The sequence below is a fragment of the Dipodomys merriami genome, unplaced genomic scaffold (genome assembly GCF_024711535.1).
Source record: "Dipodomys merriami isolate MVZ:Mamm:240054 unplaced genomic scaffold, mDipMer1.0.p SCAF_392, whole genome shotgun sequence".
In the NCBI taxonomy this organism is placed as follows: Eukaryota; Metazoa; Chordata; class Mammalia; order Rodentia; family Heteromyidae; genus Dipodomys; species Dipodomys merriami.
The window spans coordinates 827,501-850,300 of NW_027205515.1; the positions used below are offsets into that span (position 1 = coordinate 827,501).

General features: G+C 40.3%; 1 protein-coding gene and 1 non-coding gene across 10 annotated transcripts in view; both read right to left on the bottom strand.

Moving 5' to 3' along the window:
* The window catches only part of Arhgef11 (Rho guanine nucleotide exchange factor 11), a 106,253-nt gene that overhangs the window by 67,361 nt on the left and 16,092 nt on the right, over window positions 1-22,800 (bottom strand). The gene's annotated exons all lie outside the window — the stretch shown is intronic.
* On the bottom strand, window positions 4,626-4,732 carry LOC138805440 (U6 spliceosomal RNA). The gene has a single exon (XR_011365537.1). It is a non-coding gene; the product is annotated as a U6 spliceosomal RNA (small nuclear RNA).

The window sequence follows — 22,800 nt, forward strand, 5'->3', positions numbered from 1 at the left end:
AGTGAAGGAACACATACTAAATGAAAGAATACACTTAATTCTATTTAAACCTAACCCTACTTAATTCTCAGTTACCTGAGAGAATGTATAAAGAAAAAAATTCTGCAGGGCTCTCATGGCTCACGCCTATAATCCTAGCTCCTCAGGAGGCTTAGATCTGATGGCTGCAATTCAGTTCAAATCCAGCCTGGGCAGAAAAGTCCATGAGACTCTTATCTCCAATTAACCACCAGTGGTGCTGTGACTCAGAGTGGTAGAGCACTAGCCTTGAATGAAAAAGCTCAGAGACAGTGCCCATGTCTTGAGTTCAAGCTCCATGACCGACTAAAACAAAAACAAAAAATTATTTTTTACATTACTCAAACTAGAAAAGAATGCAAATCTACTTTGCATAGAACTGCAAATGTTAAGAGTTAGAGAATCTCAATATCCTCATTCCACAGACAAGGAAAGGGAGGAACAAAGCCTTTCATAATATGTGGAAGCCCTATTTGAAGATGGGCCTTTTGGAGGTAATTATGGTTAGGTGAAGTCATGAGAGGGGGACCCACATGATCAGACTAGTACCCTTAGAAGAAGGGATGGTGGAGATGCTAGAGACATGTGAACACATGGTGAGAAGGCAGCCATCAGTGAGCCAGGAAAAGAGCCTTATCAAAACTTGACTGTGAGCTGGGCACCGGTGGCTCACGCTGGTAATCCCAGCTACTCAGGAGCTGAGGTCTGAAGATCATGGTTCAAAGCCAGTCCAGGCAGGAAAGTCCATGACTCTTATCTCCAACCTACCACCAGAAAAAAATAAAAAACCAGAAGTGGCGTTGTGGCTCAAATGGTAGAGCACTAGCCTTGAGTTGAAACGCTGAGGGACAGTGCCCAGGCCCAGAGATCAAGCCCCATGACCAAGAAAACAAACAAACAAAAAAACCACGAAAACTTGACCATGTTGGCATCCTCATCTTAAGACCTCCAGCTTCTAGAACTTGAGAAATAAATGTCTTGTGTTAGGTCACTCAGTCTAGTATTTTTATAGACTGACTAGGTAAAAGCCTTTTAGGGTCCCCTAGTAACAGAATAATAATTACTCTGGGGCTCAGTCTTAAGGTTACACCAATGCTTTGGGATATGTTTGTGTGTAAGACGCATCCTGAGTCCACTAGGAGAAGCTGGGTTAAGTATTATCTCTACCTCTTTCTATTCAATTTCTTTTCTTTGCTTTTTTTTTTTTTTGTCAGTTATGGGACTTGAACTCAGAGCCTGAGTGCTGTCCCTGAGCCTTTGTGTTCAAGCTAGCGCTCTATCACTCGAGCCACAGCACCACTTCTGGTTTTTGAGTGGTTAATTAGAATGAATCTCACAGGAACTTTTCTGCCCAAGCTGGCTTCAAACTGTGTTCCTCAGATCTCAGCTTCCTGAGTAGGATTACAGGCATGACACCAGCCCAATTTCTTTCTTTTTTTTTTTTTTTTTAGTCGGTTGTGAACTCTGAGCCTGGGCACTGTCCTTCAGCTCTTCAGCTCAAGGCTAGTGCTTTACCATTGAGCCACAGCATCACTTCTAGCTTTGTCTGCATATGTGGTGCTAAGGAATTGAACCCAGGGCCTCAAGCTCAATTTCTAAGAGACTTTTACTGTCCTAGGGAGCCAATTGCCTCCTCTTTGAGTGCGATGCAAAAAGAACTGCTCTCTTAAGTCCAGCTTCATTCCTTCATAGGGTGGGGAAAGAAACAAAAAACAAGGGTAGGCTTTGCTTTGAAAGGCTTTTCCTCCCAGCATTGTTGAGCCATAAATTGCACCCAAGAGTTACAGATAAGAGATGGTGATGAAGTCCACGGGAAGTGAAAGGTCAAATTGCCAGGTATATTACCTATAGATAATTAAAACTGAACTTAATCCTAAGGGCATTTTAATACTAACATTCCTGTATAACTTTTAAAAACTGTCTGACAGGGTCTGGGAAGATAGCTCAGTGGTAAGAGTGCTTGCCTTGCATACGGCATGAGGCCTTGGGTTCAATTCCTCAGCACCACATAAGCAGAGAAAGTTGGAAGTGGTGCTGTAGTTCAAGTGCTAGTGCTAGAGCTTTTCTTTGTTGTTTCTGTTTTCTTTTCCTTTTGTCTAGTTTATGCATTTATCTGTCTTTGGGAGAGTAAGGGGGAAACACAGAAATGGAGGAATAAAAGGTGAACAAATGCAGCAGTGGTAATAAGTGTAAGGTCCGCTCCTGGATGGCAGCAAAGTCTCCACCCAGTACCTGCATTACCTAGGCAACTGGGACACCTGGAAGAGGTCACATCTGCATCGGCTGAGGTCACATCTGAATTTGATGTGGCCACACCTTTCTCCGCCCATACCCTAGATAAGGCCTAACCCAGGCCCAGAAGCCCGCTCTCTGCTCTCTGTTCTCTGTTCTCTGCTCTCTGCTCTCTCTCTCTCTCTCTCTCTCTCTCTCTCTCTCTCTCTCTCTCTCTCTCTCTCTCTCTCTCTGCTCTTTTCTAGCTCTTTCTCAGCTCTTTCCTTCTCTTCTCTTTCCCAGCTCCCTTCTCTTTCCTAGCTCTCTCTTTCCCACCTTTCCCAGACATTCTTTTTTCTAGCTCTCTCTCTGCTCTTTTCTAGCTCTTTCTCAGCTCTTTCCTTCTCTTCTCTTTCCCAGCTCTCTCTGCTCTTTTCTACCTCTTTCTCAGCTCTTTCCCAGCCTTGTGGAGGGCCAACCTGGCCTGGTCCCAGCAGGTCTACTGAATAAACCTACCCCTTACCTGAATACCACGTGCATGGTGCTGTTCTTACTCGGCTACCTCTTTTTAAAAAACCTAACAATAAGATATTATGTAAAAATAAACTACACAGGGACCTGGGAATGTGGCTTAGTGGTAGACTGCTTGCCCTAGCATGCATTTAGCCCTGGGTTCGATTCCTCAGTACCACATATGCAGAAAAAGCCAGAAGTGGTCGGGCACCAGTGGCTCATGCCACTCAGAAGGCTGAGATCTGAGGATCACAATTCAAAGCCAGCCGTGCAGTAAATTCTGTGAGACTCTTATCTCCAATAAACCACTAGAAAACCGTAAGTGGTGCTGTGGCTCAAGCAGTAGAGCACTAGCCTTGAACTGAGGAGCACAGGGACAGTGACCAGGACGAGCTGAAGTCCCAAAAAAAAAAAAAAAAAAAAAAGCCAGAAGTGGCGCCATGGCTCAAGTGGTAGAGTAATCTTAAGCAAAAGAAGCTCAGGGACGTGCCCAGGCCCTAGTTCAAGCCCCAGGATTGGCAAAAAATAAAATAAACTATACAACTGTAGGTGGATATGGGAGGGTAAAACTAGGAAGGGGAGACACTGTCCAAAAAGAAATGTACTCATTACCTAACTAATGTAACTGTAACCTCCTCTGTATACCACCTTTATAATAACAATAAAAATATAACAAAAATACCTGTCTGTATTAGCTTTTAGGTGTACATGGCTGTGGCTTATTGGTAGAGTGATTGCCTAGCATGCATGAAGCCCTGGGTTTAGTTCCCTAGTACCACATACACATAAAAGGCCAGAAATGGTGCTGTGGCTCAAGTGGTAGAGTGCTAGCCTTGAGCTTCTTAAGAAGCCCAGGGACAGAGCCCAGACCCTGAGGATTGGCAAAAAAAAAAAGAACAAAATATTCATACTTAATATGGTTCTTACGTGGTCTAGAGATTTTTAGGATCACATTTATCTTTACCAATAGTTAATGATTGTTACAAAGAAATGCTTTGGATATCTGTGACATATCTTAAGGTAAAGGCATCTCCTCAGGAAACTTACTTTAACTTTGAGAAGCTAAGAAAACAAAACAACCCCCCCAAGTCTGTGCAATGTACAAATGAGAGAAATTTAGCCCAAGTCCACAGAGCAAATTGTACACAGAATTCACTGTGTAACAGTTATCAAAACACAGATTTTAAAAGATTTTTAACTAAGCAAGCCTTAATAAACATGTATGTAAACATATATAATAATATCATAGGTATATGTGGTGTGTGTATATGTATATGTATGTTTGTAATTGTGAGAATACTTGAAGAGATTAGAAAGAGGTGGGATGAAAAGATAATGTTAGAGATGTTAAAGGGTGAGCAATACTGAAATACATTGCAAATGAAGATGGCAAAACTGAAAGCTGCTGAATAATGATGTAGGTGTTAAGAAAAAGGGAGAATAGATGAGGGGTCAAGCTGATTAAAGTCACGTATGGTATAAGCATGTGTGAAGTATCACTGAAGCCCCCTTGAACAATTAAAATGTACTTTAACAAAACTGGAAGTAAAAAAAAGTTATCCATGTTTTTTCATTACACCACCTAAGGAAGAGGGTTGACTGGTGGGCTAACTGATCTGCTCTAAGTCTTTGGTTTGTGGTGATTAAGTCTGGGTTACAGTAACTTTCCGAACTACTGTAAAATAATAAAACTATTTTCAGAGTAAAAAAAAAAAGTTATCCAGAATAGCTGGGCCTGGTGGCTCATGACTATAATCCTAGCTTCTCAGGAGGCTGAGATCTAAGAATCATGGTTTGAAGCCAGCTCAGGCAGGAAAGTGTCAAGACTTTTTTTTTTTTTTTACTTGTAACTTTTAGCATGTTAGAAACAATCACATTGAAAAAAATATATGGAACGCTTCACGAATTTGCGTGTCATCCTTGCGCAGGGGCCATGCTAATCTTCTCTGTATCGTTCCAATTTTAGTATATGTGCTGCCGAAGCGAACACAAGTGTCAGACTTTTATGTCGAATCAACCACTAAAAAGCCAAAAGTAGAGCTGTGGCTCAAGTGGTAAAAAACAAGCCTCAAGTGAAAAAGCTAAGGATAGGGCCCAAGATCTGAGTTCAAGCCTCAGTACCAGCAAAAATAAAAATAAAAAAGGTATCACCAGAATAAATAGCCTTCTTTTATTTCTTAGGTTCTAAATTTACATCTGAACAATAATTTGTTATAAATATGACTCTTTCTCAACACATACAGATCAATGAGTACAACTAAGCAGAGGTTGAGGCTGGCTAACCTAGCTGTGTGTGTTTGTACATCAGCTAGCCAGTGCACAGGCCAAGGCTAGCTAACATGGCTTTGTGTGTATGGTACTGTCACTTGAACTTTGAGCCTCATACTCCTGCTGGGCTTTTGACTCACTCAGCACTTGCACACACTACTCTTCAGCTTGAGCCATACTTCTGGCTTTTTGCTGGTTAACTAGAGATAAGAGGCTCCTGAATTTTGTCTGCTTGGGATGGCTTCAAACCATGATTTTCAGATCTCAGTCCCCTGAGTAGTTAGAATTATAGGCATGAGCCACCCATGCCTAGATAACCTGGCTTTAAAGTCTGAAGACCTTAAACTACCAGGACTTGTAATTTTAGCTTTCAGCCATTGTAAGGTCCTACCTAACATTCAATACACATTGGCTGAATTTCAATTGGAACTTCTCTTGCCTTCTTTCAACATGAACTTGTTGCCTTGAGCAGCTATCAAGTTAAATTATATCCTTTCCTCAACAAAGAAAAATCCACAGCTAACTTACTCAATGGGGAAAGACAGATTGTCTTGCCTCTAACATAAGCAACAAGATTAGAATGTTCACTCTTGTCACTTCTAATTAATATTGTACTGAGTGAAGGGAATGCTCTAGTCAGAATGATTAGGTAAGAAAAGAAAAAAAGATACCCAAATTGAAAATGAAGAAATCAAGCTTTTCACCAATGACATGACCAAGCATATAGAAGAGTTTAAGGAGGCCATATAAAATGATTAAAAATACTAAGTATTTACAGAATGCAAAATATCAGATAAAAATGTATTTTTATATACTAACAATGAATAATACAAAAATGAAATTAAGAAAACAATTTTGGGTTGGAGAAAACAGTCTTGGTTCAGTGGCAGTGTTTGGCTAAGCAGGCCAAAAGGAAAATGTTATGTTTTAACGGCAACAAAAAAGAATAAAATACAAGCCAGGTACAGGTGGCTCAGGCCTGCTACTACTCATAAGACTGAGAAATCTGAGGATCATGGTTCAAAGACAGCCTGGGCAGAAAAGTCCATGAGATTCTTAACTCCAATTAACCACCACAAAACTGGAAGTGGCACTGTTGCTCAAAGTAGTAGGCTAACCTTGAGCAAAATTTGAGGTCAGAGGCAGGGCCCAGACACTGAGTTCAAACCCCATGACTGACAAACAAAAAAGAAAAGAAAAGAAAGAAACAAACAAAATACACAGGAGGAGCCAGGCATTGGTGGCTCATGCCTATAATCCTAATTACTCAGGAAGGTAAGATCTGAGGATCATGGTTCAAAGCCAGCCTGGGCAGAAAAGTCCATGAGACTCATTTCCAGAAATGGCACTGTGGCTCAAGAGTTAGAGCGCTGGGCTGGGAAGTTGGCTCAGTGGTAGAGCACTTGCCTTGCATGCCTGAGGCCCTGGGTTCAATTCCTCAGCACCACATAAGCAAAAAGAAAAAAGCCGGAAGTGGTGCTCAAGTGGTAGAGCGCTAGCCTTGAGCTGAAGAGCTGAGGGACAGCGCCCAGGCCCAGAGTTCAGGCCTGACGACCGGACCCTCCCCCCCAAAAAAAGAGTTAGAGCGCTAGCCTTGAACACAAAGAGCTCAGGGACAGCACCTAGGCCCTAAGTTCAAGTATCAGGACCAGCTTAAAAAAAAATATGTAGGAGGTTGGAGGTGTTTCGGTAGTAGAGCACCTATCTAGCAATATCAAGATTCTGAATTCAAACCGTAGTATGGCAAGAGAAAAGAAAAAGAAAAGGGGGGGGCAGGGGGGGTAAAAAAGAAAAAAAGAGAACAACAACAACAAAAAGGAATGAGAATAAATTATAAAAATAAGCATAAGATTTGTATATTGAAAACTATAAAATCATTAAAATAAATCACATGGAAATAGACTCATGTTTATGGAATAGATTTAAGATTGCTACAATGGCATTGTTCTACAAATGGGTCTATATATTCAATTAAATCCCTATTAGAGTCCCAGAATTTTGGGTTTATGTTTTTATGGCAGAGATTAACAATTTGACTCTAAAATATGAAAATAAATAGCTAAAACAATCTTGAAGAGAATAAAGTTGGAGGACTCATCATTCTTGATTTCAAAATCTATTACACAAAGCTATAGTAAATGAAATTGGCATAAGGATAGACATGGATAAATCAGAGAATCCAAAAATATACTCTCACATAAATGATCAATTGATTTTGATAAGGGTTCTCTGACAACTTGATAGAAAAAAAAAAGTCATTTCAATAAATAGTGCTAAGACACATGGATATCTACATGTAAAAGACTAATCCATCATGCCCCCAAATTAACTCAAAATGGATCATAGATCTAAATAAAACTATTAAGCAGTAAAGTTCTAGAAGACTACATAAAATAAATTTTTGTGCTCATTAGTCAATTGTTTCTTATATATGCTATCAAAAGCATGAGTGGCAAAAGGAAAAAAAAACAGAAAAATTAGATTTTACCAAAATCAAGAAAAAATTGTGCTTCAAAGAGCATGAAGAAGAAACTGAAAAGATAAGCCATAAAATAGGAGAAAACAACTGCAAATCATATATCTAACAAGGAACTTGTAACTAGAATATATAAAGAACTCTTACACACTGCTTGAAAAGGTGTATATGTGTAGAGGGGAAATATTAAAGCAACATTCATAGAGGGGGTGAACTTCTTCAAAGTACATGGTATATATCTACAGAATCACAATGTTGATATATGCTAAAAAAAATTAATAATAACAACAAAGAAGCCGGGTGCCTGTGGCTCATGCCTACAATCCTAGCTACACAGGAAGCTGAAATCTGAGGATCGTAGATCAAACTCAACGAGGGCAGAAAAGTCCCCATGAGACTCTTATCTCCAATTAATCACTCAAAAATCAGAAGTGGCCCTGTGGCTCAAGTAGTAGAGTGTTAGCCTTGAGTACAAAGAAGCTCAGGCCCTGAGTTCAAGACCCATAACTGACAACAAGAACAAAAAATACAAATTGTGAGCACCTGTAAAGATACCACTAATCATTTAAAAATGCAAATAAAAATGACAAGATACCATTGAACATCAACTTGGATGGCCAAAACAAAAATATATAATGTAAAATAATAAACGTTGGTGAGGATGTAGAGGAAATTAGAATGTAAAAGAGTGCTGCCACTTTGGAAAATAGGCAGTTCTAGCTACTAGCAATTCTTCTAGGATTAATACAATAAGAAAGAAAATAGGCAGAAGTGACTCACACCAATAATCATAGTTACTCAGAAAGCTGAGATCTAAAGACCAAGGTTAAAACCAACCTTGGCAGGCAAATCCATAAGACTCTCACCTTTCATTAACCAGCAAAAAGCCAGAAGTGGAGGTCTGTTTAAGTGGCAGAATGCCAGACTTCAGCAAGAAAACCAAGAATGCAGAGCTCTAAGTTCAAGTCCCAGTTTTAGCATGCACATACACACACACCAAAAAAGAAAATGTACAAATGTACAAAGACATATATCTAAATGTTCATAATGGTTTAGAAATAGTAGCCCAAAGGTCTATCAACAGTTTAATGGAAACAGAAATTAGTCATAAAGTGGAATACTATATTATCTATGCTAAAGGAGGGGCAAAACAAAGTGGTTCAAAGTCAGGCTAAATATTAAAGTCTTGCATTCCTGTTCCAGTTTTGGTTCTATGTGTTTCACAAGCAAGCTACCTAATTTATGCTTTAGGTTTTTCATGAAGACTAATCACAGGATTGTTGTAATAAGACTGTAGATGCAAAAATCCTCATCAAAACCCAACAAACTGAACCCAGAAGCAGGGGCAAAGGATTATATACCATGAACAGTGGGACTTATCTTAAGAACGAAAGGTTGTTTTAATATATAAAAATTAATCTGTGATATATATTAAGAAAATCATCACTTCAATGGATGTAAAAAAGTAGCTGACAGAGGCTAGTATGTAGCTTATTGGTAGAGTGCTTGCCTAGTATACATGAAGCCCTAGGTTTGATTCCTCAGTATCACATAAACAGAAAAAGCCAGAAGTGGCGCTGTGGGTCAAATGGTAGAGTGCCAGCCTTGAGCAAAAGAAGCTCAGGATAGTGCCCAGGCCCTGAGTTCAATACCCAGGACTGGCCAAAAAAAAAAAAAAAGTAGCTAACAAAACCCAATAGCATGGGGCTGGGAAGGTGGCTCAGTGGTAGAGCGCTTGCCTTGCATGCATGAGGCCCTGGGTTCGATTCCTCAGCACCACATAAGCAAAACGAAAAAAGCCAGAAGTGGCACTGTGGCTCAAGTGGTAGAGCCCTAGCCTTGAGCTGAAGAGCTGAGGGACTGCTCCCAGGCCCAGAGTTCAGGCCCCACAACTGGACCCAAAAAAATAAAAAAATAAAAACCCAACAGCAGAGGCAGGAATTGTCTTGTTCATCTTTGTAGCCCTAGGACCTATCGCTATGCTTGCACTCCAGGTACTAAATGCAGAGTGTAAGTCTGCTAACAGTTATAAGATGGATTGTTTGATCCTGGAGGGCTTTAATGCCTGGAGCAAGGGCATGTACAAGTCAGTGCTTCTTACACTACATGAGGAAGAAACATGGGAATGGAAAATCAGCCATGGACTCTTTCTGCCCTGGCTCAATAGGGCTGTTTCTTAAGGGGAACTACATACTCATTTATTCAGCCATGTGACAGGCACCAATTTACTATTAATCCCTGCCCTCTGGCAATTCTCAACTTAAGAAGAGAAGAGACTCTTTTCTAATAGTGAAGAGTGAATTGATGACTAATGAGAGGTCTTAGAAATAATTGGAGAATACCTTTTCAGGAACTAATAATGAAACAACACAAGTGTAGTAAATATGTTTGGCCAGGAGCCTTAACCCAACAGTAGGAGTGAGTACTTCCCAAAACCCATTTCAGGTGTGGAACATGGTTAAAAAAAAAAAAAAAAAGAAAGAAAGTATCTACTTTTAGCTAGATGCTGTGACTCAGGCTCATAATTCTAGCTACTTGAGAGGCTAAGATCTGAGAATCAAGGTTCTGAGCCAGCGTGAACAAGAAAGTCCTTGATACTCATATCTCCAATAAACTAGAAAAAGAACAACAACAAACAAACAAAAAACAAAACAAATAACAGAGGTGTAGCTGTGGCTTAAGAGGTACAGCACTAGTCTTGAACACAAAAGTTTGGGGAAGCCGGGCACTGGTGGCTCACGCCTGTAATCCTAGCTACTCAGGAGGCTGAGATCTGAGGATCGCGGTTCAAAGCCAGCCCGGGCAGGAGAGACCGTGAGACTCCTATCTCCAATAAACCACCAGAAAACCGGAAGTGGCGCTGTAGCTCAAGTGGTAGAGCGCTCGCCTTGAGCTGAAGAGCTGAGGGACAGCGCCCAGGCCCAGAGTTCAAGTCCCACTACCGACCAAAAAAAATAAAAGTTTGGGGAAGCATCCAGTTGAGTTCAAGCCCCAGAACAGGGGGAAAAAAAAGTACCTACTTTGAATAATATTATTGGCTTTAAAACTACCTTTTTTTCCTTTTGTTTTTAAAAACAGTACTGAGGCTTTAACTGCATGCCTCATGTCCTCACTCTGCTTTTTTACTTATGGCTGACATTCTACCACTTGAGGCTTGCCTTCATTTCTGGCTTTTTGCTGGTTAACTGGAAATAAAATTCTCTCAGATTTGTCTGTCCAGGTTAGCTTCAAACCTTGATCCTCAGATCTGTTTCCTGAGTAGCAGATTATAGGCATGAACCACTGATACCTGGCTTAAAACTACCCTCCTTTCTGACAAGCAAGCAATATTCTTTAGCTCTAAAATTAAAAGTGCAGGTCTAGATTAGTGTTACCTAAATTATTCAACTTTACAAACCAATAAAACCCAAAATTTTCTACCAGAGGAAGTGGGAGAGGAAAGATCTAACGTACTTTACCTTCTAGTGTCCAGAAGAAATTTCCTTATGTGCAAAATAGGACAGATCCTGTGTCAACTAGGCTAAACAGAAATTAAATTAACACTCACTCTCATGTCTTTTTACTACCTCCCTTTCACCAGATTCTGGGAAATATTCTGGGGAAATAAAATTTAAAGTATGTTTTCACTTTGAAATGTGTAGGATATAGCTGGGCACTGGTGGGTCAGTCCTGTGATCCTAGCTACTCAGGAGGCAGAGATCTGAGGATCAAGATTCAAAGCCAGACTGGACAGCAAAGTCCAGTCTCCAATTAACCACCAAAAAGTCAGAAGTGGAACTGTGGTAAAACATTAGCCTTGAGTGAAAAAACTAAGGAAGAACATTCAGGCCTTTTCACCAGGAAAAATGGATTAAAGCTTTAATCAGGGATAGTTACATATACACTAACAAGGTTAAAATTAAAAAGACTGATCATACCAATTGTTAGTCAAGGTATACAGATATAAATTGCTTGTTGAGAATGTAAAATAATAAAACTACCACACACACAGAAAAAAAAACACAATTCGGGTGCCTGGGTACATTTCTTTTTGAATAATGTCACCCCTCCCTCATCTTCTCCCAGTTTTTTCCTCTTTCAGTCACCCTCCCCCACAATTATTTAGTTCATTTCCAACATAGTGTCTACTGAGTATCATTGCTGAATTTGTTCACACTTTGTCAAAAAGAAATGTACTCAAATACCTTATGTAATAATTACATCTAATTGCAATTACAACAATTTAGCAATTAAACAATTAAAACAATTTGTCAACTTATTACAATGCTAAACATATCTACTAGCAATTCTTCTAGGATTAATACAATAAGAAAGAAAATAGGCAGAAGTGACTCACACCAATAATCATAGTTACTCAGAAAGCTGAGATCTAAAGACCAAGGTTAAAACCAACCTTGGCAGGCAAATCCATAAGACTCTCACCTTTCATTAACCAGCAAAAAGCCAGAAGTGGAGGTCTGTTTAAGTGGCAGAATGCCAGACTTCAGCAAGAAAACCAAGAATGCAGAGCTCTAAGTTCAAGTCCCAGTTTTAGCATGCACATATACACACACCAAAAAAGAAAATGTACAAATGTACAAAGACATTTAGAAATAGTAGCCCAAAGGTCTATCAACAGTTTAATGGAAACAGAAATTAGTCATAAAGTGGAATACTATATTATCTATGCTAAAGGAGGGGCAAAACAAAGTGGTTCAAAGTCAGGCTAAATATTAAAGTCTTGCATTCCTGTTCCAGTTTTGGTTCTATGTGTTTCACAAGCAAGCTACCTAATTTATGCTTTAGGTTTTTCATGAAGACTAATCACAGGATTGTTGTAATAAGACTGTAGATGCAAAAATCCTCATCAAAACCCAACAAACTGAACCCAGAAGCAGGGGCAAAGGATTATATACCATGAACAGTGGGACTTATCTTAAGAACGAAAGGTTGTTTTAATATATAAAAATTAATCTGTGATATATATTAAGAAAATCATCACTTCAATGGATGTAAAAAAGTAGCTGACAGAGGCTAGTATGTAGCTTATTGGTAGAGTGCTTGCCTAGTATACATGAAGCCCTAGGTTTGATTCCTCAGTATCACATAAACAGAAAAAGCCAGAAGTGGCGCTGTGGGTCAAATGGTAGAGTGCCAGCCTTGAGCAAAAGAAGCTCAGGATAGTGCCCAGGTCCTGAGTTCAATACCCAGGACTGGCCAAAAAAAAAAAAAAAAGTAGCTAACAAAACCCAACAGCATGGGGCTGGGAAGGTGGCTCAGTGGTAGAGCGCTTGCCTTGCATGCACGAGGCCCTGGGTTCGATTCCTCAGCACCACATAAGCAAAACGAAAAAAGCCAGAAGTGGCGCTGTGGCTCAAGTGGTAGAGCCCTAGCCTTGAGCTGAAGAGCTGAGGGACAGCACCCAGGCCCCACGACCGGACCCAAAAAAATAAAAAAATAAAAACCCAACAGCATTTTATAAGAAAAACGTCATCAAACTGGGAACAGAAGAGTGTTTCCTCTTCTGGATGACTATAATCTAAAATGACAAAACAGAACAAAAACATAACATAGTTAGCTGGTGAAAAAACCTGAATGCTCTAAGATCAGGAATAAAATAAGGATTGCAACTCTTACCACTGCTATTCAACATTTTACTGGAGGATACAGCCAGGAGCAATCAGCCAAGAAAAAGAAATAAAAAACCATTCAGATCGGAAAGGAAGAAGAAAATTTATCTCTACACACAGATGAATGATCTTGCTGTAGAATAACCTAAGAAATCTATACACATACAGACAGAAAATTAAAACACCCTATAAATACACCTATAAACAAGATCATCAAGGTTGTAGAATGTAACATCAACTATATATTATACATTAGTAATAAAATACACAAAAAACCCAGGGGGGATTTACCTTTGAAAAGGAAAAAGAACTTAAAAGTTTTGACAGAAAATATGTAAATATTAAGACGTATATTGAAAATTAAAAAACAGCATTAAAAGACCTAAATAAGTGAAAAGATAGGAATGTTTAGTATTACTCCAAAAATTGATCTACAGATTCAATACAATTCCTATCATTTCCTTCAAGTTGGCAAGGTGACTCCAAAATTCACATGGAAATGATAGGTAACTAGCCATCAGTGATGGGAGCATATGAAACAACAACAAGAAAAACACACACACAAACAAACTTAACATGGAAGATGAGATCGCAATGTCTCTGAGGGAAAACATTGTATTGTAATTAAAACTTCTCTACTCACAGGTGACCTCAGCACTGTAGACAACCAGGGACAGCAACTTCTTACAGGGACAGCAACTTCTTACAGGGACAGCAACTTCTTACAGGCAATTTCAATAAGTACTCAAACCCCAAAGGTTAATGCTGCTGTTCTCACCCTAGAGAAGGCTTACTATTCTACTAAAGTATATTTGTAATATATTCTTAAACTGCTTTTGTTTCCACAAATTTAACTAAAAGCAGAAGAAAAGCCTGGCCACTCTGCTTGTCTTTGCCCTAAGTTGTTCTCTCTAAAATCCCTTTGGAAGTATGTTGGGTCCTAGAAAAGACTGGACTGATCATAACATCTTTATGACAAAGTACTGAAACTGTCCTAGAAACAGCAGACATACAAGCCTCCAAAAGAGGACAATTACCTATAATGCTTAAGGCTATGCCCTGGAGTAAGAGGATCCCAGCAAGGGAGCCAGCTTATTCCCCTCAAGTGAAGAGAGTGGTAACTCCAGATCTCAGGAGAGAATAAGAACAAAGATAAGGCTGGGTGCAGGTACTCAAGCCTACCATCCTAGCTACTCAGGAAGCAGATTGTGCGGTTGCAAGCCAGCCCAGGCAAGAAAGTCTGTGAGACTCTTATCTCCAATTAACCACGCTAATGGCTCATGCCTATTAAGCTATTTGGGAGGCTGAGATCTGAGGATCGCTGTTCAAAGCCAGCCAAGGAGGAAAGTCTGTGAGATTCTTATCTCCAATTAACTACCAAAAAACTGGAAGAAAACCTTCGAAGGTAAATAATTTGCATTCCCCAATTTCAAAACCTACAAAGCTACCATGTGGTAATGGATAAATGACAGATAAGTCAATGAAATGAAACTGTGACCCCCTGATTCTCAACAAGGGTGTTAAGACAATTCAATGGAGAATGGTTGTCTTTCTAACAAACAGTGCTAGAAGAACCAAATATCAAGATGCAAACGTATGACATAATGCTGAGCACTGGTGGCTCACGCTTGTAATCCTAGCTACTCAGGAGGCTGAGATCTGAGGGTCACTGTTCAAAGCCAGTCCGGGCAGGAAAGACTGTGAGACTCTGATCTCCAATAAACAGCCAGAAAACCAGAAGTGATGCTGTGGCTGGTAGAGTGCTAGCCTTGAGCTGAAGAGCTCAGGGACAATGCCCAAGCCCAGAGTTCAAGCCCCACAACTGACCAAAAAAAAAAGTATGACACAATACCTTACATTATCTTCAAAAAATCTATTTCAAATGGATAATAGACTGTAAGAAGTAAAAAGCATAAAACTTCTAGAAGAAACACCAGAGTAAATCTTTGTGACTTTGAGTTAGGCAATGTTTTCTTAGGCCTGGTAAGTTCTAATTTGTTGCTGTCTTCAGCAACAAAACAAAAACAATATATCTGACATTATTAAAAATTAAAGCTCACAGACACATACTTGTAATCCTAGCTACTCAGGAAGCTGAGATCTGAGTATCACAGTTTGATGCCACCTCCACAGGAAAGGCCATGAGACTTTTATCTCTAATTAACTAGGCAAACAAAAAAAAAGCCAGAAATGGCACTGTATCTCAAGTGGAAGAGCACTAGCTTTGGGCAAAAAAGCTCAGGGATGGTGCTCTGGTCCTGAGTTCAAGCCCCAGGACCAGCATAAACAAAAACCTGTGCATCAAAGGAATCAATCCAAAGGGCAGGAGGTATGGCTCAATACCATACACACAAAAAGACAATCCACAAAACACAAGACATCATTTGTTAATTATAACTAACAAGGATCTAGCATACAAAATCTATAAAGATCTCTTGCAACTACACAATTAAAAAAAAAACCCGTCAAAGGATTTGAACAGACACTTTTCTAAAGATATATAAATGAATAAGCATATGAAAAATCACTAAAGAAATAAAAATCAAGCTGAGTACCAGTGACTCATAAGTAATCCTAATTACTCAGGAGGGTGAGATCTGAGGATTGAGGTTCGAAGCCAGCCTTGGCAGGAAAAGTCCATGAGACTCTCATCTCCAATTAACCAATAAAAGAACTCAGCACTGGTGGCTCATACTGAGAATCCTAGCTACTCAAGAGGCTGAGATTTGAGGATTGAAGTTCAAAGCCACATCAGGCAGGAAAGTCTGTGGGGCTCTTATCTCCAATTAACCACCAGAAAAACAGAAGTGGAGCTGTGGCTCAAGTGGTCAGTGAGAGTCTGAGCAAAGAAAAGCTTTGGGTCCGAGCCCAGGAGAGAGAGAGAGAGACAGACAGAGAGAAGAGAGAGAGAGAGAGAGAGAGAGAGAGAGAGAGAGAGAGAGAGAGAGGGAGAGAGAGAGAGAGAGAGAGGGAGAGAGGGAGAGAGAGAGAGAGGGGGAGAGAGAGAGGGAGAGGGAGAGGGAGAGGGAGAGAGAGAGAGAGAGAGAGAGAGAGAGAGAGAGAGAGCCCTTGTGTGCATGCACACACACACAAAGCAAAATAAACAAAAAGTGCAAATCTAAACCACAGAGAAGCTAGGGCTCTGATAGCTCACTCCTGTTAATCTGGATACTCAGGAAGCAGAGATTTGAGGACATGGTTTCAAGGTAGCCCAGGCAGAGACAGCCAAAAAAAGCCAAAAGTGCTGGTATGGTTCAAGTGGTAGAGCACCAACCAGAGCAAAAAAGCTATGGGATAGCACTCTGGACTGGGTCAAGTCCCAGTACACACACACACACACACACACACACACACACACACACACACACACACACACACACACACACACACACACACACACACACACACACACACACACACACACACACACACACACACACACACACACACACACACACACACAAAAAGAGATAACTGTATATATCCATTAAGATGACTAGTAAAATAACTGTAGAGAAATTTGGCTGCTAGAAGGAATACAAAGTGATGTGATGACTGGAAAACATTTTGGTAGTTCCCCAAAATGCTAACCACCGAGCTACCAGAAGATCTAGTAATTCTTCTCTAAGATATATATCTAACAAATAAAAACATGGGCTAGGAATGTGGCTTAGTGGTAGAATGATTGCCTAGCATGCATGAAGCCCTGGGTTCGATTCCTCAGTACCACATAAGCAGAAGAAGCCAGAAGTGGTGTTGTGACTCAAGTAGTACAGAGTGCTAGCCTTGAGCAAAAGAAGCTCAGGGACAGTGCCAAGGCGCTGAATTCAAGTCCAAGGACTGGCAAAAAACAAAAACCAAAACACGTCCACACAAAACTGGTACACAAATGTTCACAAGTAGTATAACAGCCTCCAAATAGAAACATCTAAAACACATCAACCAATGTGGATAAACAAAAGGTGCATTAGCTATACAAAATATTAATAAAGAATGAAGTATGCTGTAACACAATGAATCTTTAAAATATCAGCAAAGAAGCCAGACAAAAGGGCCTCACGATTCAATTTACATTAAATGTTGAAAATAGGCAAATCCATATAGACAGGGTAGATAAGGGACTGCCTGAGGTTGTATAGAGAAAGAATAGGAAGTTTCTAATGGCCCAAGGTTACTTTTGAAGGTGATTAAGAATCTGAAAATGAGATGAGAATGATGACTTTAAGGGTAAATTTTGCATCATGTGAATTACTTCTCAATAAAAGGTATTTACTTAAAAAACAACAACAAAAACCAGAATATATGTGAAAACACTCAAACTCTAAAGCTAAGAAGTGGAGCACAAACACGAGGGATTATTATGATTCAAAATAAGTGGCTGTGGAATGTGAAGTCATGAAGGTGAAGTAGCAATTAAATTGGCCAATTCACTAATCCTCAAAACCTTGTGTATAGGTATGGAAGGTGCCTAGACTGCGATATACGCTGCTGGCAACATTGACCGGGATCAATAAACATTTCGTGTTAAAGTCAATTAATTGTCAGGCAAGACTTGAAAGCAAAATCAGAGATTCCTCATTTCTACCTAACTGCCTTGTAGACAACAAGCACTACATATGTGGGCTGAGAGCTCTTTCAGTAAAGCATTATGTTGTTCATAGGTTCTGAGGTCTTCTTCCCAGTTGGCATTAAATACCTTAAAGGCAGGGAGATATCCAGTATCCTCTGCAAAGCATGTACTAAAGCAAGGACTACATAATATAAGGCAGATGCAAATGCTTAAAATGATGATGAGTGTTGAAAGGAGAGTGCATTAAGTCTAACGGAGAGCTAAAAAGGACCCCAGATTCCAGTAGGACTCATGCTGCCACCTCTCACCCATCACTCATCAGCCCTCCCCCCACATCTTCCCAAACACAAGAGTTCCTAGCAATGGTAATATTTCTGCCCTAGCCAATTTATTTGCTAATCTTGTAGTTTTCATATTAAAGGCTCTTCAGGAGATGGATGATGACAGTTTGGGTTGCCATACAAGTGAGTAGACTCCCCAGTTAATTATTACCAGGGAGGAAAGGTACCTCATTCTTGGGAAGAAAAGATGGAGAAGCTGAATTGCATCAGAATGGGGAAAATTCCAAAGGCTAGAAAGAGCCGTCAAAACAATGTATATCTCAGGAAACACAGTACTGGAAGGAGAAAATTACCTGGAGAGAGATGCCTTCCTTATTATTCCCAGGCTCTTCCTTACAGTATATGATCAGGATACTATACAACAATATGAAGTATAAATGTATAATGCTCAGTACGGTAATGATTATTATACTGAGTATAATAATCTACCCTTTGCCTGGTTTACACCCTGGCTCTTGCAACAGCACCCTAATAAAAGGGTTTGATCATGAAGACAAGAAATGAAATGAACCAGACTCCCATGAAGAGCCCCTGATGACTTAAGTATTACACTGGAAGCAGTGGCAGGTCATCAACAGAGACAGCCTCAGTTTTGTATCTCTGTACTCTTCTCTACAGAAGAAAAGACAACTTTAATAAAGTAACTCTTTGGAGATTCTTTTCTCTAGGCAATTTCCTATCCTTTTGCTCATTCTGTGCTCCCTACCTATTAAAACACTATTTCAAGACTCTCCTTCTGGAACACATACAAGCTTCTTCATTGAACTGGACTTTTCCAAAGTAACCAAGCTCACAGGACTCTCAAAGCCCCCACGCTGTGGGTGATTTAAGAACAGCATATCAAGACTGGGTGCTGCTGGCTCACTGAAAAATACCAAGTACTAACTACAGTGTACATAAAGATAAGGCCCCTGCTTAAAGGTGCCACACTGATGGGTGAAGCACTGAGTTATTGCTGAGATTTTTTTTCCTACCCTCACAGAAGCTTACCAAGTCCCAGAATGCCACTCTTTCCTCATCATTAACCAATTAGGAGGCAAAAAGAGAGTTACCTTTTTGGATGAGAAACATAAACCTCAGGCCTTAAGGAGGCCATAGACATGGAAGATTCTATTGGGAAGAAAAAAGAAAGCCAGACTTGTTTTCTGGTTTACTTGTCTTTTCCTAGAGTTCTCCTTTATTACTATTGTCTGGCATCTCAGATATCTGGCTCCCCCATAAGACTTAACCTACTTTTTAAAAATTTAATTAAGTTTCTTATTGTGAAAATACTGTACAGAGGGGTTACAGTTACATGAGCAAGGAACTAAGTACATTTCTTATCCAGCATTGTTGCTTCCTCCTTTGTTTTTCCCCTACCATCCCTTCCCTCCCACCTCCTCAGCTATACCTCCCCATCTCCACCCCCACCCCCGACTTATCTATATTTTTCTTTTTTTGCTATTAAGTCTTGGAGTATAAGAAAACAGAAATAGCATTAGGCTACAGATTGACAGGCATAAAAAAATTAAGATCTCCAATTCTTTTACTTCATTATAGATCTTAGGCAAGTCACAACATCCCTAAGCTTATTTCTCCATCTATAAAATGGGACTGGAGGGCTGGGAAGGTGGCTCAGTGGTAGAGCACTTGCCTTGCATGCATGAGGCCCTGGGTTCGATTCCTCAGCACCACATAAGCATAAAGAAAAAAGCCGGGGGCTGGGAAGGTGGCTCAGTGGTAGAGCGCTTGCCTTGCATGCCTGAGGCCCTGGGTTTGATTCCTCAGCACCACATAAGCAAAAAGAAAAAAGCCGAAAGTGGCGCTGTGGCTCAAGTGGTAGAGCACTAGCCTTGAGCTGAAAAGCTAAGGGACAGCGCCCAGGCCCAGAGTTCAGGCCCCATGACTAGACCAAAAAAAAAAGAAAAGAAAAAAGCCGGAAGTGGCGCTGTGGCTCAAGTGGTAGAGCGCTAGCCTTGAACTGAAGAGCTAAGGGACAGTGCCCAGACCCAAAGTTCAGGCCCCACGACTGGACCCAAAAAAAAAAAAAAAAAAAAAGGGACTGGACTATATCTGAGATAACGACAAAAATACTTCACCAATTATACACTGTACTACAGGAAAACAAAAAAGCCAGCTCATCACTGCCTTCTTGCCTCTCTCCTAAAGCCTCCCTCCTTAAAGCCTCTGTCCTCTCCCCATCAATAACTTCCTTTACTTAAAAAGTGACTTTGCAGCCGGGCACTGGTGGCTCATGCCTGTCACCCTAGCTACTCAGGAGGCAGAGATCTGAGGATCATGGTTCAAAGCCAGCCTGGGCAGAAAAAAGTCCCCATGAGATTCTTACCTTTGTAATTCAATTAACCACTGAAAAACTTGAAGTGGTACTTAGCTCAATGAAGTAGAATGTTAACCTTGAACAAAAGAGCTCAGGGACAGTGACCAAGCCCTGAGTTCAAACTCTAAAACTGAAGGAAAAAACAAACAAACAAAAAAACCCTGACTTTGCCTCTAGTCTCTACCATTTTACTGAATCATCTCTCTTGCCTTTTCCGTAACAGTTATGAATACAGATTTTCCATTTTGGATCATCACTACTACTAATGCTTTATAATTACTTTTTTCTTGTCTTGATTCAACAAAATAAGAACACATCCCAGTGTATTTCTAGAACACTGCCTAATATTTAACATATACTTAATAAATACTGGGCAATTGCTATAAAACTTGAACCAAGCCCTGTCACCTGTCCAGAGGCTAACGAAGCCCAAAGCAATTCTCTATCCCAGATCATTCTTCTGACTTCCAGGCCTGTATCTAGTTGCTTAGGTCTCTCACAAGTACTTCAAAATGTCCAAAAGGAACACTGACCAGTCTCCTTTCTTTATCAATCATGTTCTTCTCTACAATCCTTTTTCAATAAATAGTACTACCCAGCAGCCAAATCCATTAAGGGCTTCATCCTTGTTTCATATTCCCTTATTCCTTCCCACCCCATAAAAACAACTATTAAATCTCTAATCCCTCATTTTTCTCCATCTCCAAGGACATTGCTATAGAAACTGTATCATATTACAATGTTCTCTCAATCCATTTACACTGTTCATACTTTTTTTTTGGCTTTAAACTCCAGGCTTTGTGCTTGTTAGTCAGATACTCTATCACTTGAGCCATGTCTCCAGCCCTTTTACATCATCAACTTTATTATTATTACTATTATTATTATTATTATTATTACTGTGCCGGTCTTGGGGGTTGAACTCAGTGTCTGGGCACTGTGTCTGAGCTTTAATGCTCAAAGATAGTGAAGCTACATCTTCACTTCCCAGCTTTTTGGTGGTTAACTAGAGAAAAGAATCTCTTGGACTTTCTTGCTGGGTTAGCTTTGAACTGAGACCCTCAAATCTTAACCTCCTGAGTAACTAGGATTATGGGTATAAGTCATCAGTGCTTAGTTCTTTTTTTGCCTTATTTTTCATGTAGGGTCTCTAGATTTTGCCAGGAACAGACCTCAAGTAATGAGCTATGGCCTCCTGCCTACCTGAGACAACAGATGTACATACCCCTCTGTGCCAGTCTTATTGAGATGGAGTTTGACAATTTTTGCCTTGGCTGGCCTTGAACCACAATATTCCCAGTGTCCTCTGTAAATCCCTGATTTTCTTTGGCTTTATTCCTTTATTCTTTTTATTTTATTTTTTGGGGTCCGGTCGTGGGGCCTGAACTCTGGGCCTGGGCGCTGTCCCTCAGCTCTTCAGCTCAAGGCTAGTGCTCTACCTCTTGAGCCACAGCGCCACTTCCGGCTTTTTTCTTTTTGCTTATGTGGTGCTGAGGAATCGAACCCAGGGCCTCATGCATGCAAGGCAAGCGATCTACCACTGAGCCACCTTCCCAGCCCTCCTTTATTCTTTTAATCAAGGTGATCTTGTTTTTGTAAAAGCCTATCTGATTTGTTACTCCTTATTTAAAATCTCACAGTGGTCTTCCACTGTCCTTAGGATCAAGTCAAAACCCCTAACAAAGAATTACCTTCAGGCCCTCCAATTTCATTTAATTAACTGTTCTATGATCTCACAGTAAGATCATGCTACTTTCATTTCCCACAACACCATCCTCTTTCTTGCCTTCAGGCTTCTTTCTTCACATGCTGTTAGATCTACCTGGGCTGGACTTTCCTTCTCTCCTGCCTGATTCATTTTGTAACCTCAATCTGAAATTCTCTTCGTCCAGAAAAACCTCTTGCCATGTTCCTCCCATGTGTCAGACTGATGTTATGGAACTGAGTAACTTTCGTTGTTATACAATTCTAGCTTACTTCTGTCTCCCTACAATAAAATCATCACCAACTTGAGGGGATGGTATGCAATGTATTCAAGCTGGATCCTCAGTGTCTAGCACCACAGAATGTGAAGACCTATTACATCAACCTTCTTATTTGAAAGAATAGCATGAATGTTCCTAATTCTGAAAAGACACTGAGAAAACACTGAAACCCCAGTGATGTTTCCCTTTGTCCCCAGGGCTCTGAGATGAGGGTCTACAGTTCTAGTCTCATACAAGGTCCCATTCACACAGCTATTCACTACACTTTCTCCAGCCACCTCCCAGAACAACAGTGGCCTTTCTCTTCAGTGTGAGTCTCTTGGAGAGAAGTTTCTAAGAGCCTTGCTTTGGGAAATTAATGGGATCCAGCTTAGGGCAGCCAGGACAATAGCAGGGTGGGCTCTGTGCCCTCAGACCTCTGCTGAAAAAGGAAGCCGGAAACCAATCTGCCAATGGGAAATCCCTAGAACTCTAAAGAGCTGAAAGCAACCC